The 18,021-nt window shown below is 45.1% G+C and overlaps 2 long non-coding RNA genes across 2 annotated transcripts in view; both read left to right on the forward strand.

The window, feature by feature from the left end:
- The window catches only part of LOC138848611 (uncharacterized), a 154,135-nt gene that overhangs the window by 40,676 nt on the left and 95,438 nt on the right, over window positions 1-18,021 (forward strand). The gene's annotated exons all lie outside the window — the stretch shown is intronic.
- The window catches only part of LOC149128091 (uncharacterized), a 35,595-nt gene that overhangs the window by 8,350 nt on the left and 9,224 nt on the right, over window positions 1-18,021 (forward strand). Inside the window, exon 2 of the long non-coding RNA XR_016229344.1 lies at window positions 7,563-7,690. This is a non-coding gene — a long non-coding RNA (uncharacterized LOC149128091). The remainder of the gene's footprint in view (window positions 1-7,562; window positions 7,691-18,021) is intronic.

Here is an 18,021-nt window from a genome sequence, read left to right on the forward strand (position 1 = left end):
GCCATCTTCTACTGCTTTCCCAGGCCACAGCAGAGAGCTGGATTGGAAGAGGAGCAGCTGGGACTCTAACCAGCACCCATATGGGATGCCAGCGCCACAGGCAGAGGATTAACCTACTGCACCATGGCACCAGCCCCCAAAAATAAGAGGAAATTGGGGCTGGCACCATGGCTCAATAGGCTAATCCTCCACCTAGCAGTGCTGGCACACCGTGTTCTAGTCCCGGTAGGGGCGCCAGATTCTTTCCCGGTTGCCCTTCTTCTGGGCCAGCTCTCTGCTGTGGCCCGAGAAGGCAGTGGAGGATGACCCAAGTGCTTGGGCCCTGCACCCCATGGGAGACCAGGAGAAGCACCTGGCTCCTGCCTTCGGATCAGCACGGTGCGCCGGCCGCAGCGCGCCAGCCATGGCGGCCATTGGAGGGTGAACCAACGGCAAAGGAAGACCTTTCTCTCTGTCTCTCTCTCTCACTGTCCATTCTCCCTGTCAAAAAAAAAAAAAAAAAAAAAAAAAAGAGGAAATTGAAGATACATCATCTTTAAGAGCTTTACCCCAGTATCCTTGACATAGATACTTTAAGTGCACAATTCGATGAGTTTGCACTTAAATATCACCAGAGAAATCACCTCCAAATCAAGATTAGGAACACAGCCAACAACTCCCTCATCCCTCTTTGCAAAACCGTCCTCTTGCCCTCACACCCCACCCCCCACCCCCCCACCCCCCGGGGGCAGCCGCTGATCCACTTTCTGTCAGTGTACATTCGTTCCCACTTTCTACACGTAGTGTGGCACCGTGTGCACGCCTTTCTGTCTGGCTTCCCCCGCAATATAGTTAGCTTGAGATTTATCCATGTTGTCGTGTGTGCCAGTAGTTTATTCCTACATACCATTCTGTGTATGGATGGGCCACAACTCACTTACCAGTTAATGGGCAGAAAGGTTTTTGGATTGTTTCCAGTTCGGGGCTGTTACAAATAAAGCTGCTATGACCATCGTATGTAAGTTTTTTTTTTTTTTTTAAGATTTATTTTATGTATTTGAAAGACAGAGTTACAGAGAGAGGTAGAGACAGAGAGAGAGAGGTCTTCCATCTGCTGGTTCACTCCCCAGATGACCGCAACGGCTGGAGCTGCGCCAATCTGAAGCCAGGAGCCAGGAGCCAGGAGCCTCCTCCAGGTCTCCCATGTGGATGCAGGGGCCCAAGGACTTGGGCCATCTTCTACTGCTATCCCAGGCCATAGCAGAGGGCTGGATTGGAAGTGGAGCAGCCGGACTAGAACCGGTGCCCATATGGGATGCGAGCGTTCCAGGCCAGGGTGTTAACCCACTGCACCACAGCGCTGGCCCCTATGTGCAAGTTTTGGTATGGACATATGCTTTCATTTCTCCAGGGTAGATTACTGGAAGTAGAATGGCCTGATCATGTGTGATAAATATTTCACTTTTAAGAAACATCCCAATTTTCTGAAGTAGTTGTATCATTTTACATTCCTACTAGCAATGTGTGAAAGTTTCGGTTGATCCCTATCTTTGTCAATACTTAGTATGGTAAGTCTTAATTTTGGCCATGTTAATAAGTGCTGTAGAATCTTAATGTAATTTTAAGATACATGTACTTGTTTCCTAGCTCTATATCTTCTCTAAGAAAAGCCTTTTCCAATATTTAGTCCATTTCTTAGAATTTTGGGTTGTTTATTTTCTTGTTAGGTTTGGGGGTTCTTTTATCTATTTGAGATACCCTCAAACATGGTCTATTAGTTAGCTCTTCATTACTGTAACTAATGATAAGAGCTTCTTGGCAAGGAAGAAGGCTTACTTGAGCTTATAGTTTGGAGAAGTCCAAGGTCAGGCAGCCCCATGAGTCTGGTGTCTGGTGGTAGAACAGGTGCAGAGGGATGGACGCTCTTGTCTACCCTTTACGTGCTCTCTCCTTATAGAGCCACCCTGATCCACTTATGGGGCTGCACTCCAGCTCCTTCATCCAATCTTACCACTTTCCAAAGACTCCGCATTTAGACACCATAGTTGGTTCAAGCCTCGGCCCTTTCAGTTCACCCACTATTTTTTTTGTTTTGTTTTGTTTTGTTTTTTTGACAGGCAGAGTGGACAGTGAGAGAGAGAGACAGAGAGAGAAAGGTCTTCCTTTGCCGTTGGTTCACCCTCCAATGGCCGCCGCTGCAGCCGGCGCACCGCGCTGATCCGATGGCAGGAGCCAGGAGCCAGGTGCTTTTCCTGGTCTCCCATGGGGTGCAGGGCCCAAGCACCTGGGTCATCCTCCACTGCACTCCCTGGCCATAGCAGAGAGCTGGCCTGGAAGAGGGGCAACCGGGACAGAATCCGGCGCCCCAACCGGGACTAGAACCCGGTGTGCCGGCGCCGCAAGGTGGAGGATTAGCCTATTGAGCCACGGCGCCGGCCTTCAGTTCACCCACTATTAACCCATTAACTGTTAATGTAAGACTTTGAGGTTAAATTTCTGCATGAGTTTGGGGAGCTAAATCCTATTCAGACCATAAAACATGATCTGACTCCAAGTGACCAAGATAAGGTAGTCACCTCACAAGGGTCAAAGCCAGTTACTCATCCTTGAATAATACCGGGTGTGAGACACTCCTTCCCAAATTGTGGTCCTTGGAGCACCTGACCAAGTCAGATGAGTAAGTTCTTTTCAAAAATTTTCTTCTAGCAGAGGGAAAGAATAATTCAGACATAATCCAGTTTTTGGTATAATCTTACAATCTCCCATGATCAAATGCTTCAACAAAAATGTACTACATCTTCCAAGAACCATTACTTTCAGGGATACTCCAGGCTACATTCACAATCGAAAAAGAAAAAAAAAATTCTCTTACTCTGAAAGCGCATGGTGCTGCCAATGATCTTTCCAGTTTCTGTCCCGAATGGGAGTCTTAATATCTTAAGCCCTTGATTGCTTACAGCTTGTCCTCAGGGACCGTGATGAATTCCTGCTCACTGTTTGCATTTTGTTGGTTCCATTTTGGCAACTTTCCCCGGAAGTGGATATTTTTAATCTGCTTCTAGAAATAGAATAGTAGTAAACGTCACTTCTGCTTCTCAAAACACTGGGCACTATTACGTGTATGTAATATCTATAATATAGTATAATATAGTATGTAATAATCTATAATAAAGTATAATATAGTATGTAATAATCTATAATATAGTAGCATTTATATACAATAGAATAAGTATATGCGATGTATATATACACACACCTCTCTCCTTTTCTGGGTCATTGAGCAAGCAGCATGGAGGGTTGTTAATGCTCCTAGGGGTGTTGTAAGTCTGTGTAGCCATTCCAGATGCTGGTACACTTTGAGAGAGGAGTAAGGGAGCCACTCTAATCCAAGCGGAGAAGAGGTTGGCAGAATGTTTTTCCCATCCCTACTTTTATCCCTGCTGCCAAAACCTTTAGTTACACAGAGACTAAGAGGCATGAAACAGGAAAATTAATAGAAATTAGGATTAACCCTGTGCAAAGAACTCTAGGGGTTGCAAGATGGAAAGGAGACCATAGAGCTAAGAAGGAGGGAGTCACAACTCCTGGAATCAATTGACAGTGTTGAGTGATGTCTTCCTTGCAATTAGTTACATCTCTGGATCCTGGAAATGTGAAAACATTTTCTGAGTTTTTGCCATTTTTTTTCTGCATTGATCCTCCTGTTTGTGTTACTTCTCTGTTCAAATTAGAAAAATTTTAAGTCATTTCCACCAGATTTCATTAGAGAATCAGGAAAAAGTTTGGAAACTAACACCAAGTCAAAGGAACTTAAAAAACACAGTTGTTTAACAGGAACATTTATTATAGAATTAAAAAGCATTATATCCCTCAACTCTGAGGGATTATAGCTTCTGAGTTCTTGTATTCACTACAGTATGGTCATCATGATCATCACCACTGTCGTTGTATAACTGTGTATATAGTCTTTGTATATACATCATCCTTGTTCTTATTTTTAGAATTAGCCATGTGCCAGGAACCATACTACAGTTTTATTCATTATCCCTTCCTTCCTTCCTTCCTTCCTTCCTTCCTTCCTTCCTTCCTTCCTTCCTTCCTTCCTTCCTTTTTTAAAGGCAGACTTACAGAGAGCCAGAGAGAAACAGGTCTTCCATTTGCTGGTTCACTCCCCAAATGCCTGCAATGGCTGAGGCTTGGCCACTCTGAAGCCAGGAGCCGGGAGCCTCTTCTGGGTCTCCTGTGTGGGTGCAGGGGCCCAAGGATTGGGCCATCTTCTACTGCTTTCCCAGGCACATTAGTAGGGAGCTGGATAGGAAGTAGAGAGCTGGGACTCGAACTGGAACCCATATGGGATGCCAGCCCAGCTACAGCACTGGCCCCACGTTATCTCTTTCAGTAACAGCCCTGTGTGTTAAGTATTGTTTTCCTCTTTGTTCAGTTTGAAAAACGGAGGCACACAGACATGAAGTAATTTACTCATGGCCACAGACTAGGAAATGGTGGAGTTAAAAAGTCAACACAGATTCAGTTACCCCCTGAGCCATACTCATGGTCATAACTGCCTCAGCATGCTCACTCCTCAGTTCAGTATCTGATTTCCACAGAAGCTGGTCTAGCATGAAGTTAGTGAGGCCAAAGGGCCTGGCCCCTGACTTGTCCAAGGCCCTTCCAGAGTTGGCTGATGGTGTGTTCACGTAGTCCTATGTCTTTGTAAAAGCAGCAACCAGCTGTGATCCCCAATGGTTCTTGGCCTCATCAACAGAATGAAATCACTTGTGAGCCAGCCAAGTGAAAGCAAGGGAATTTTATTAACCAAAGTGACAAGGAGCAGGCCCCTGCGAGTTGTTTTAGTTCCTCTTTTATGGGAATTTGATAAATGTGTGTTAAAATTGGAGAAGAATATATATTTCATCTTTGCGAAAGGGGTAGCAATTTCCAAGAACCAGGAAATACCCCTTTCCTATCCTTCAAGGGTTACCTCTGCAGGTTGCAAAGTGTCATGATGCTAGGGTGCATGATGTTACTACATTAATGTATCCCAATGAGGGCATAATGAGACTGAAGTTCAGGCAGAGGTGAATCTGAATGAACAGCCGGCGGCGCAGCTCACTAGGCTAATCCTCCGCCTTGCGGTGCTGGCACACCAGGTTCTAGTCCGGGTCGGGGAGCCGGATTCTGTCCCGGTTGCCTCTCTTCCAGGACAGCTCTCTGCTGTGGCCAGGGAGTGCAGTGGAGGATGGCCCAAGTGCTTGGGCCCTGCACCCCATGGGAGACCAGGATAAGTACCTGGCTCCTGCCATTGGATCAGCGTGGTGCGCCGGCTGCAGCGCACCGGTCGCGGCGGCCATTGGAGGGTAAACCAACGGCAAAGGAAGACCTTTCTCTCTGTCTCTCTCACTGTACACTTTGCCTGTCAAAAAAAAAAAAAAAAAATCTGAATGATCCAGCCAGTTTGACCTATCTCTGTGCCACTTCCTGTCACTGTGCAGTCTTTAAGAAACCTTGGTTTTGCTGCACGTAGGGGCTGGGGCTTGCCATGTACCAGACTGTCAGGTGTCACAGAGTGCTGTGGGCATTTTGGGGAATGTGCTGAATTGAGGATTTGGGAGCACATTTAATTTGGATTGTGTGTGATAGTTCATGTAGTTCACCATCACTCTTGTGTTCAGTTAAGTCATTGCTACTCTTGCTGGTGCAGGAAGGACTTTTAGTAATACTGTTACTGTTCAGTGCACTCGCTTACCTGGTGTTGTGACAGTTAAACTAAAAGAGTTAAAAACAGGGGAAGAAGGAAAAATAGAGGCAATTAGAGCAAAAATTACATTTTGGACATTTAAAATTAAACTTGAGTAAGAATTCATAAAATTTAAATAAAATTAGGCTCCTTGCTCTTAGAGTTAATTAATTGAACCATTAGTGCAATTAAGTATAGTATGGTCTCTAAATAGCTTAGAGAAATTTTTTATTACACGGTTTTTATAAATTAGCATAATTTTTCTGGGTAATGTGCTTATATGAAGCAGCTCATTTCCCTGTGGGCCTGATGAAGCATGAATTTGATGGAAGAAGAACCCTTGTATATGATCAGATGTAACGTGTAATAAATTTATAACGTTGGCCCTCCCAGCTTAAATTGACATATGAGCAGCAAGAACCAGCCCTCTGCCTGCCTGGCACATACTTCATAAAGTAGTTGTTGAATGATGAACAAATGAATGAGTGAATGAATCATAAGGTTTTTATATCATTCTCTAGATCAAGACCCCTCAGTTCAGAGGGATTGAATAATTTTGCTGCAAATGATCAGTGGCAGGAGAGACAAGGGCTCAATCTTGTGTTCTTTATAAATTTTTTAAAAGCCTAACATATATACCATTTTTTCAAATTTATTTATTTTAATTTTTTGAAAGGTATAATGAGGTGGTGGGCAGGGACAGAGAGAAATTGATCTTCTATTCCCTGGTTTGCTCCTCAAATACCTACAACATCAAGAACTGGGCCAGATCAAATCCAGGAGCCAGGAACTCCATCCAGGTTTCCAGATTCCTTGTGGGGGTGACAGAGACCCAAGTAGTTGAGCCATCATCAGCTGCATCCCAGGGTGTGCATTAGCAGGAAGCTGGGTCAGCAGCAGAGGTGGGACTCAGTATCAGGCACTCTAGTGTGGGATGTGAGCATCCCAGGTGGTGACTTAAGGACTTACTCTGCTGTAGCACAATGCCTTCCCCCTGTGTTTTTTTTTTTTGTTTTGTTTTTGTTTTTGTTTTTGTTTTTTTTTTTTAACAGGCAGAGTGGACAGGAAGAGAGAGGGAGAGACAGAGAGAAAGGTCTTCCTTTGCCATTGGTTCACCCTCCAATGGCCGCCGCAGCCGGCGCACTGGGACCAGCGCACCGCGCTGATCTGAAGCCAGGAGCCAGGTACTTATCCTGGTCTCCCATGCGGGTGGCAGGGTCCAAGGACCTGGGCCGTCCTCCACTGCACTCCCAGGCCACAGCAGAGAGCTGGACTGGAAGAGGGGCAAATGGGACAGAATCCGGTGCCCCAACTGGGACTAGAACCCAGTGTGCTGGCGCTGCAGGCGGAAGATTAGCCTGTTGAGCCACGGCGCCGCCCCCCCCCCCCCCGTGTTCTTTAATACAATTATAAATTGTGAGGATTTTCTACAAGGCTTTAAATGGATCTCCACCATTACCAACAAAATTGCGCTGCAAGTACATCTTTTACATCCTGGGGTCTCTTTCCCTTCCTTAGGAGATTCAGGAAACAAGGTGGTGATTGTAGATATGCTTTCGTAAGATCTAACTTGAATTTGATAAATACAATGCTGAGAGTCTTGGGGGGTGCTCTCTAAATGAAGGTTTTTCAGACTGAGGATCTTGACCCATTAGTGTTTAGTGAAATCAATTTAGTGGCTGAGTTTTTTAATAGAAGGTGAAAGGAAATATTACATTGCATTGCCACATGGCAAGAAAGTAAGTACTGTCTAGGAAGAACTTTGTATGTACTTGTCATACAAATGTTTTTTTTTTTTTTCCACTGTGGATCATGGTTGAAAACTTTTTTTTTCTTTTTTTGACAGGCAGAATGGACAGTGAGAGAGAGAGACAGAGAGAAAGGTCTTCCTTTGCCGTTGGCTCACCCTCCAATGGCCGCCGCGACCGGCGTGCTGCAGCCAGCGCACCGCGCTGATCTGATGGCAGGAGCGAGGTACTTCTCCTGGTCTCCCATGGGGTGCAGGGCCCAAGCACTTGGGCCATCTTCCACTGCACTCCCTGGCCACAGCAGAGAGCTGTCCTGGAAGAGGGGCAACCGGGACAGAATCCGGCTCCCCGACCGGGACTAGAACCCGGTGTGCCGGCGCCACAAGGCGGAGGATTAGCCTAGTGAGCCGTGGCGCCGGCCAGTTGAAAACTTTTTGAACTAGAATTGGTGCCCAAGTACCCAGCAAGGAGTCAGAGTAGAACATTCAACATGACACATGTTTAGGAGGATAGAGGAGGAAGGAGGACTACCACAGCTGGGCTGGCCTTTGCACAACTCTCAGAGGAGGGGAAAGAATCAGCTAAATGATAAATATGGTGAGGCCAGAAGGTGGGGCCTGGGGGTCTCCACAGAATGGGTTGGAGACCTGGGATCCCATCAGCCTGTCACTTAGTGGAGATTCAGCCTGAGCTTGGACCTGTGGTGGAGTCCAGCTGGAATGGACAAGCTTGCAAGGACTAAGCACAGAAATATCACTGGATGTCGGGGTAGATTGAAGGTGTTGATTTGAAAGTTCACTGAGCCCTGCTTGCAGATGTAGCTGGTTTTATTCAGGGCTAGATTTTAACACAGAGGCTCAAGAGGATGTGCCTGGAGGAGTCCACTGGAAATGGTTAGGAAAACACTTGGAATTATTGCGTTGTGGGGCAGTAAGGTAGAAATAGGCAAGGATAATGCAGTGGTCTTAGGAAATCATCTCTCTTACCTGTTTTTCCTCATAATACTGCCGGCCTCAAGCGAGGAACCAGAGTTTCTTCTGGGTCTTCCACGTGGGTGCAGGGATGCAAGGATTTGGGGCATCATTTGTTGTCTTCCATGAGTATTAGCAGAGAGCTGGATTGGAAGTGGAGCAGCCAGGACGCAAACCAGCACCCATATGGGATATGGTACCACAGGTCGCAGCTTTACTTGCTACACCACAGCACCAGCCCCAAGAAAATATTTTAAAATATTAAGTATGTAATCAAGTGGGTTAAATCAGTTTGCCAATTGGCTTGGAAGACAAATCAGAAAATCTCAATCTATGAAATTATAATTACTTCACAGTAATTAACCATAAAAGAAAGGGTAAAGGGAGCAAATAATGCCATCAGATCATATTAAACCAACTCCAGGTTACTGGGGACTTGAACTACACCATGTATAATCAAGAGAAAAAAATGCTCAAAATATATATGATTTATTTAAAAAACATTTGAGGGCCTAGGGAAGAGAATTAGCTTGAAATTTTTATTTGTGAAAAATTATTTTATAAATCAAATGAGATACTATCTTCTAGCTAAAAGATGGGGAAAATCTCTCTCTCTCTCCCTCTCTGTCTTTTAAGATTTATTTATGTATTTGAAAGGCAGAGAGTTACAGAGAGGCAGAGAGAGAGAGAGAGAGAGAGAGAGAGAGGTCTTCTATCTTCTGGTTCACTCCCCAGATTTACACAATAGCCAGAGCTGGGCTGATCTGAAACCAGGACCCAGAGCTTGTTCCAGGTCTCCCACGCCCCACGCAGGTGCAGGGATCCAAGGACTTGGGCCATCTTCTGCTTTCTCAGACCTTAGCATGCATATGGGACACCAACACTGTAGGCAGCAGCTTTACCTGCTATGCCACAGCACTGGCCCTGGAAAGCCTCATTTTTTAAATTTCTAAAAGAAAACCCTGAACTACAGTTGTATTTGTATCAAACTACGATCATATGGTACCACTGTCAGGCATATACGGCAGTAGTGTAATTTTGCTGTTGTTGATATTTTTGTATTATCCAATAGCAGGATAGGTTTTGATTGAAATATTCAGTCTCTCTTATCTGGCCCACTTTGTCACATCTTGAAGAAGATTGGCTGAGGAGTCATAAGTTGTGGCCACAGAACCAGGGAGGTTTTATTCAGGTTTAATTGTGACCACAGAACCAGGGAGGCGCATGCTGGCATCACACCAGAGGGCTGTGAGCATCAGAAAGCTTGGCCAGGGCCTCCTGCAAAGAGCTGTGAGTTATATTTTCATGCACACTATCATTATGTAGACAGCTGAATCTTCTGTTCCGATTATCTTTGCAGAGGATAAATTTCTGTTCATTTTCTGTGTAAATAGAAAGGTTAAGACTGGATGGTTAACAAAATGGAGGGTGAGCATTTGGCACAGCTGTTAAAATGGTTCTTAACTAGAGGTGGCTGTCCATTAAAATATATATCTATGTAGGTATGTATGTATGTGTGTGTGTGTGTATGTGTGTGTGTGTGTATAGATATGGCTGGAACTGTGACATAGCTAAGTAAAGCCTCTGCCTGTGGCACCGATCAGCTCCCTGCTAATGTGCCTGGGAAAGCAGCAGAAGATGGCCAAAGTAATTGGGCCTCTGCCACCCATGAGGTAGATCCAGAAGAAGCTCCTGGCTCCTGGCTTCAGCCCAGCTCCAGCCATTGCAGGCGTTTGGGGAGTGAACTAGAGATGGAAGATCTCTCTCTCTCTCTCTCTCTCTCTCTCTTCCTCCTTCTCTCTCTCTCCCTCCCTCCTTCCCTCCCTCTCTCTCTCTCTCTCTGTAACTCAGCCTTTCAAATAAATAAATATTTTTTAAAAAGAATATAAAGGGTCAGTGCCGTAGCTCACTTGGTTAATCCTCCACCTGCGGCGCCAGCATCCCATATGGGCGCTGGGTTCTAGTCCCGGTTGCTCCTCTTCCAGTCCAGCTCTCTGCTGTGGCCCAGGAAGGCAGTGGAGGATGGCCCAAGTACTTGGGCCCCTGCACCTGCATGGGAGACTGGGAGGAAGTACCTGGCTCCTGGCTTCGGATCAGTGCAGCGCTGGCCTTAGCAGCCATTTGGGGAGTGAACCAAGGGAAGGAAGACCTTTCTCTCTGTCTCTCGGTCTCACTGTCTAACTCTATCTGTCAAATAAATTTTTAAAAATTAACAAAAAATATTTTAAAAAAGAATATAAAGTGACCCCCAAATTCTTTTAAATATCCATGTTTTTTAATAAAATGTACTTTGGAGAATATTTTGTTCATGCATACATTCATCATTAAATTGAAAAAGACTTTAACTTCTCTTGTTTAATGTGAATCATTTATTCTTTTTTTTTTTTTTTGACAGGCAGACTTAGTGAGAGAGAGACAGACAGAAAGGTCTTCCTTCCATTGGTTCACCCCCCAAATGGCTGCTACGGCCGGCGCACTGCACCGATCCAAAGCCAGCAGCCAGGTGCCTCCTCCTGGTCTCCCATGCAGGTGCAGGGCTCAAGCATTTGGGTCATCCTCCACTGCCTTCCTGGGCCACAGCAGAAAGCTGGACTGGAAGAGGAGCAACCAGGACAGAATCCAGCACCCCAACCAGGACTAGAACCCGGTGTGCCCACACAGCAGGTGGAGGATTAGCCTATTGAGCTGCAGCGCTGGCCCATTTGTTTGTTTTAATTATGCTTTGGGAGAGGAAATATTTTCATAAAAATTTTTTTGTCAGTCACAGTGCCCCCCCCCGAATGTTAATTTTTAAATGTTAAAGTTTGGCAAACCCTAAATCTTGGAAGCAAGATTGCAATATGCTTAAATTTAAGTGATACGATGTTTGAAAATGGAGAAAATTTGAGAATTTGTTATTATTCAAAACTTACTAATAGAGATAGATGGGCTGTCTACATTTTTTTTTTTTTTTTGACAGGCAGAGTGGACAGTGAGAGAGAGAGACAGAGAGAAAGGTCTTCCTTTGCCGTTGGTTCACCCTCCAATGGCCGCCGCGGCCGGCGCGCTGCGGCCGGCGCACCGCGCTGATCCGATGGCAGGAGCCAGGAGCCAGGTGCTTTTCCTGGTCTCCCATGGGGTGCAGGGCCCAAGCACCTGGGCCATCCTCCACTGCACTCCCTGGCCACAGCAGAGGGCTGGCCTGGAAGAGGGGCAACCGGGACAGAATCCGGCGCCCCGACCGGGACTAGAACCCGGTGTGCCGGCGCCGCTAGGCGGAGGATTAGTCTAGTGAGCTGCGGCGCCGGCCCGGCTGTCTACATTTTTTAAATTAATTTATTTATTTGAAAGTCAGAATTATACAGAGAGAGAAGGAGAGGCAGAGAGAGAGGTGTTTCATCCACTAGTTCACTCCCCAGTTGGCCGCAACAGCCAGAGCTGAGCCAATCTGAAGCCAGGAACTAGGAGCTTCTTCCACGTCTCTCATGTGGGTATAAGGGCCCAAGCACTTGGGCCATCTTCTGCTGCTTTCCCAGGCCATAGCAGAGAGCTGGATCGGAAGTGGAGCAGCTGGGACTCTTCCCACATGGGATGCCGGCACTGCAAGTGGCAGCTTTACCTGCTGTGCCACAATGCCGGCTCCATAGACTGTCTGTTTTTGATCAGTTGAATGGATACCAATGTCAACGTGTGGGAAACTTAAAACTTGTTCATGTACTATTTTAATTCATTTATCTGTGCACTTGATGCAATCAACCTTTTTAATTAAAAATTTAAAAAAAAAAAAAAAACCCGATGCCCACATCCCATATCAGAATGCCTTGTTCAAGTCCCAGCCACTGCTCTTCTGATCAGCTACCTGCTGACAAACACCTAGGGAAACAGCAGGTGATAGATGGCTCATGTACTTGGATCTCTGCCACTCACGGGGAAGACCCACGCTGAGCTCCTGGCTCCTGACTTCAGCCTGGCCAAACCCTGGTTGTTGTAGGCATTTAGGGAGTGAATCAGTGGACAGAAGATTCTCTCTCTCTCACTGTCCCTCTGCCTTTCAAATAAAGTTAAATAAATATTTTTTTAAAAAAAATAAATGCTTTTAAAAAATGAACGACTGGGGCCAGTGCTGTGGTGTAGTGGGCTAGGCCTTTGCTTGCGGCGCCGGCCTCCCATATGGGCCCTGGTTCATATCCCAGCTGCTCCTCTTCCAGTCCAGCTCCCCGTTAATGGCCTGAGAAAGCAGGAAGATGGCCCAAGTCCGTGGGCCCCTGCATCCGTGTGGGAGACCCGGAAGAAGCTCCTGGCTTCAGATCTGCCCAGCTCCGGCCATTGTGCCACTTGGGGAGTGAACCAGCAGATGGAAGACCTGTCTCTCCCTCTCTCTTTCTGTAACTCTACCTCTCAAACAAATAAATAAAATCTTAAAAAATAAAAATAAAAGGATCGGTATGGACCAACTCAAGGGTCTAACAAATGCCAAACATTCATTTTCAGACCCAAGCTAAGCCAACACTTAAAGCACTCATGCTCCCACTTAAAACAGAAATACTACGTGGCCTCTGATGAATTACTCCAACAATAGCATCTAAGAGTGTATGCAATGTCTCCTATGTCAATCATGGTTAATCAGTGTAAAGAAGATATCATCTGAATGAAATAATAACTAGATCAGAGACTATTTAAGAAAGAACTCTACCAGAAGTCATAAAATCAAACTTACTGGAAAAATTATCATTATTGAAGCTGGGTAATTCTTGGAGACTCATTCTTCTCTTGGCATTTGTGTACGCTTGAAAATTTCCAGTAAAAGAAGTGGTCTGAAAAAGAAAGAATGGAAAAAATTAACTCACTTTTTTACTTCTATAGGAAAAAGACCTGAACTTTTACAAGATAGGTCATAGGAAAAGTGAGTAAAATTACCGTGAGTGTAACTAGCCTTAACCACAAATTGAATTCATATTCACAAAAGTTTTTGCAGTAATTTTTGTGCACATATAGGTGGGCTAGAATGCTTATAATACAGGTAGTAAGTTGGGGTAAAACGTTTTTGGAAGTGTATATTACAATATAAATGCAGACATTATTTTTTCTCAAAATTAACAGCGGGCAAAGTCACCATAGGTGATAGGGGGCAGCATGATCCTTTCAGTCTAGAAACAGATCCTGAGAAATGGGCTGTGATCTCAGTTTTGCTTACTGAAGAAGCAGACTAATTCAATCATGATTTAAGCAACACTGCTTAAAGAACTCAACACCTTACTGGGACAGTGTGGCCCAGGGTTACAGTCCTGGCTTGGCCATTTATCAGCCGTGGAATTCTGGGCAAATTAACTTCAATTTTCTAGGATAGGATCAGTTTCCTTTTCTGTAAATGGAAAATAATAACTAACTCAGAGGGTTGCTGAAGGAAAGGATAAAATGAGATTTAGTTTATCTAGAACAGTATTGGGCATGTAGAATGAGCAATAAATGATAGTGTTATTACCATCATCTGCCCCAGTGAGTATGATAATGCTGTCTCCAAAGTGGTGATTAGAATATAGAACTATTCCAATGGGTAATAGAATACAGAAATAGAAATATCATTTTTTTGCAGTAGGCATTCTAAGATAAACATACACAAGAAAATTTAGCTCTTGACATGGCAGCTTTAGTTGGGTTCTCTTTCCTTGAGCAGCCTATGATTAGGGACTAACACCTAAGATTTCTGTAGCTTCTTGAGGTTGGTGTTTTGAGGAGTCGGTGAAGTAGGACAGCCTGCGGGAGCCTGTCCTGTGTTCTCACTTTGCATCCACAGCCTTCCCAGCTAGATTGCTCTTCCTGGTCCCTTTATTTCCAACTGTTCTGAGTCCAGATCTGCCTTTGGCTCATGACGATTACCTAGAGCTCCCAAAGAGAGACCTCAGATCGGACCATCCTTGCATGCCATTGCCTACATGGAATTTAGCCACTCTCCCTACGGCTGGGTTTTAAGATTTCTAGTCTTCACAGCTAACAGAGGGTCCAACTTTTCTTTTCTTTTTTAAAAGATTTATTTATTTATTTGAAAGTCAGGTTTACAGAGAGATCTTCCATCCGCTGGTTCACTCCTCCCAGGTGACCAAAACAGCCAGGGCTGGGCCAGGCTGAAGCCAGGAGCCAGGAGCTTCTTCTGGGACTCCCATGTGGGTCACAGGGGCCCAAGCACTTAGGCCATCTTGTGCTGCTTTCCTAGGCCATTAGCAGGGAGCTGGATCAGAAGTGGAGCAGCTGGGTCTTGAATCAGTGTCCACATGGCATTGCAAGTGGCAGCTTTACTCACTTCTCCACAGCAACGGTCCCTTGAGTTAGTTTTGCTAGATATATAAGGGGGCTTCAAAATATTCATGGAAAATATGCATTTTTAAAGATTTATTTATTTTGAAAGTCAGAGTTACAGACAGAGAGGGGGAGAGATCTTCCACCTGCTGCTTCACGCCCCAGATGGCTGCAATGGCCAAGGCTGGGCTAGGCTGGAGCCAGGAGCCAGGAACTTCTTCTGGATCTCCCACGCAAGTGCAGTGGCCCAGACACTTTTGGGCCATCTTCTGCTGCTCTCCCAGATGCAATAGCAGGGAGCTGTATCAGAAGTAGAGCAGCTAGGTCTCAAACTGGCATCCATATGGGATGCTGGCTTTGCAGGTGGCAGCTTAACACATTATGCCACAATGCCATCCCTGCCCTCTGCATTATTTTTAAATTCCATTTTTTTTTCATGAAATTTTGAACAGAGAGAAAATGTCTCCAGTGACTCCAGGATTATATTCTTCTAGCTTAATAATACCAAAAGAGAGTCTTCCTTTCCAAAGAATTTCAGCAAATCTTAGCTCTGGTTGGAGTATTCAATTAAGTTCTCCCTCTGAGTCAGTCACTGTTGCAAGGTGGATGAAATGCAAAGATGAGCGAGGCTTGAATTGCATGTTCATCCTGGATCTAAAGAGTGGATGTGCCACCCAAGCCAAATGGAATGAGAGTAGAAAGGGATGGATTCCTATTCCCAAAGGTGTCTCAGCATACTGTTAGTGAGAAAGACAGGAATCCAGGTGAGCTGGCAAAGGCAATAGGGAGAGGTCCACCTTCATCTCCCATGGATGGAGAGGTCTCCCTCAAATTATTCTCCAGTTGTATCCAGGACATGTCCTTCATCTTTCTAAAATGGAAGTAGCTTAAAGTCCTATGTTTTGTGACTTTAACAACACCTTACAAGAAGAAATTTCCTCAGTTGGGCAACACCCCACTCCTTCCATGAACCTGGTCTAATATTGTAACAATATGATGTTTATCATGATTAGTTGTTAGGGTAAGTACTTAACTGAAAGGTATTCAGATCTACCATTACCAACAGATGTGTGAATCAAAGGGAACAACAAATGAAAACACAGGTTGAGAAGCCTTGACCTTTTGAATTCTTTTTTTTTTTAAGGTTTATTTATTTATTTTCAAGTCAGAGTTACATAGGGGAGAGGCAGAGAGAGAGAGAGAGAGAGAGAGAGAGAGAGAGGTCTTCCATCCAATGGTTCACTCCCCAATTGGCTGCAATGGCCAGAGCTGTGCCGATCTGAAGCCAGAGGCTAGGAGCTTCTTCCAGGTCTCTCATGTGGGTGAAGGGGCCCAAGGATCTGGGCCATCTTCAACTGCTTTCCCAGGCCATAGCAGAAAGCTGAATTGGAAGTGGAGCAGCCGGGTCCCAAACCTGCGCCCAAATGGAATGCCGACACTTCAAGCCAGGGCATTAACCCTCTGCGCCACAGCACCAGCCCTGAACTTTTAAATTCTTACAACATAACAGCAAAAGTAGAATTTTCTTTAAATATTGCAGATGGAGCTCCTAATGCTAGAATTTATTAAAGTTACAAATTAAACCTAGATAAGATTCCATTTCTAGCAGCAGAGAATGTTATGTGTTGATATAAAATAGAACAGGGCTGGCATTGTGCCAGTGGGTTAAGCTGTAGCCTGCGGACACCAGCATCTCATACGGGTGCTGTTTCTAGTTCCAGCTGCTCCCCATTCCAATCCAGCTCTCTGCTAATGCACCTGGGAAAATAGCAGATGATGGCCCAAGTACTTGGGCCCTACCACCCATGATGGGAGACCCATATGGAGTTCCAGGCTCCTGACTTCAGTCTGGCTCAAGCAGACTGTGGCCATTTAAATGGGAAGTGAACCAGTGGATGAAAGATCTCTTTCTTTCTCTCTCTGTTCTCTCTCTCTGTGTGTAACACTGCCTTTCAAATAAATAAATAAATCTTTAAAAAAAATTTAAATTTAAATAAGTTAAAGTTGTAACTGTGCTAAGAGCTATGAAGGAACAGAAAATAAGGAAATATGATCTCAAAAGGAGACCAAGGGAGGATTCCCTGAGAAAGCCAAGAAGGGATGGAGAACTAGAGGAGAAAGAGAACATTCAGACAGAGGGAACAGCACGTGGCAAAGGCCATGGCCTGTCCTAGAGGCTGTAAGAGGAAGAACCCATGGAGGAGACAGGGGGAGTCCCTTGTATGAGGTGAAAGGGAAAGCTCAAAATGTACTGGTCTTGGAAGCCATGGACAGAAAGTGCTTCAAAAAGGAGGTCAAGGGCAACAAGAGTCAAATGCTGCTTTGAGGTGAAGTGGTATGAGAACTGCTAAATATCTCCTGGATTTGACAGTATGTACGTCACTGGTGATGGGCCAGAAGGCAGAACTGGATGGTCTGAGCAAGAGTGGAAGGTAAGGAAATGGAGGGAGCAAGAGCATCAATGAGAAACTGTATTTGGTCAACTGTGAGGGGATTTGATGACAGTGGCTTATCCAAATAGGGTTGTTTTTCTCACAAAACAAGAATGATGGAGGATGAGTCAGTGCAGTGGCTCCATGATGACATCATCCTTTGGTCTTTCTCTTCAGTCATCCACAATGTATGGCTTTTTATTTTTTTTTCATGGTGAATTCAAGATGTCTGCCCATTCTCGCATCAGTGTTGCAGATAGGAAGAAGGAGAAAAGATCTGGGGAAAAGGTCTGGGGCCTGTATCAAGAAAGCAAAACTTCGCTATACATCCCTGTCTGGCTTCAGTTTACACATCATTGGCCACGACTGTGTCACCTGGTCACTCCTAGCTGCAAAGGAGTCTAGGAAATATAGCTCTTTGACTAGATCCATTGCTGCTCCACCGCCAAATCAGCTTCTGTTAGAAGCAGAGAGGCCAGCATAATGGCACAGCAGGGTAAACCTCCGTTTGTGACACTGCAGCCCATATCAGAACACCTGGGCAAGTTCTGTCTACTCTGTGCTTCCAGGCCAGCTACTGGTTAATATGCCTGGGAGGCAGTAGATAATGGCCCAGGCACTGGAGCTCCTGCCACTCCTGGCTTTGGCTTGGCCTACCTCTGGCTGTTGCAGCCGCTTGTAGATAGAACTAACAGATGGAAGATCTCTCTTTCTTTCCATCTTTCTGTCATTCTGCCTTTGAAATAAATACATCAAGAAAGAGAGAGAGAGAGAGAGGAAGAAAGGAAGGCAAGAAGGAAGGAAAGAAAGAAGGAGGAGATGGCTGTTTGAAAAGCATCTACAGCAGCAGCACAGCAAGAACAAATCACACAGTTAAAATC

The sequence above is a fragment of the Oryctolagus cuniculus genome, chromosome 2 (genome assembly GCF_051225735.1).
Source record: "Oryctolagus cuniculus isolate XC-2025 breed Fujian yellow rabbit chromosome 2, ASM5122573v1, whole genome shotgun sequence".
NCBI classification, from domain to species: domain Eukaryota; kingdom Metazoa; phylum Chordata; class Mammalia; order Lagomorpha; family Leporidae; genus Oryctolagus; species Oryctolagus cuniculus.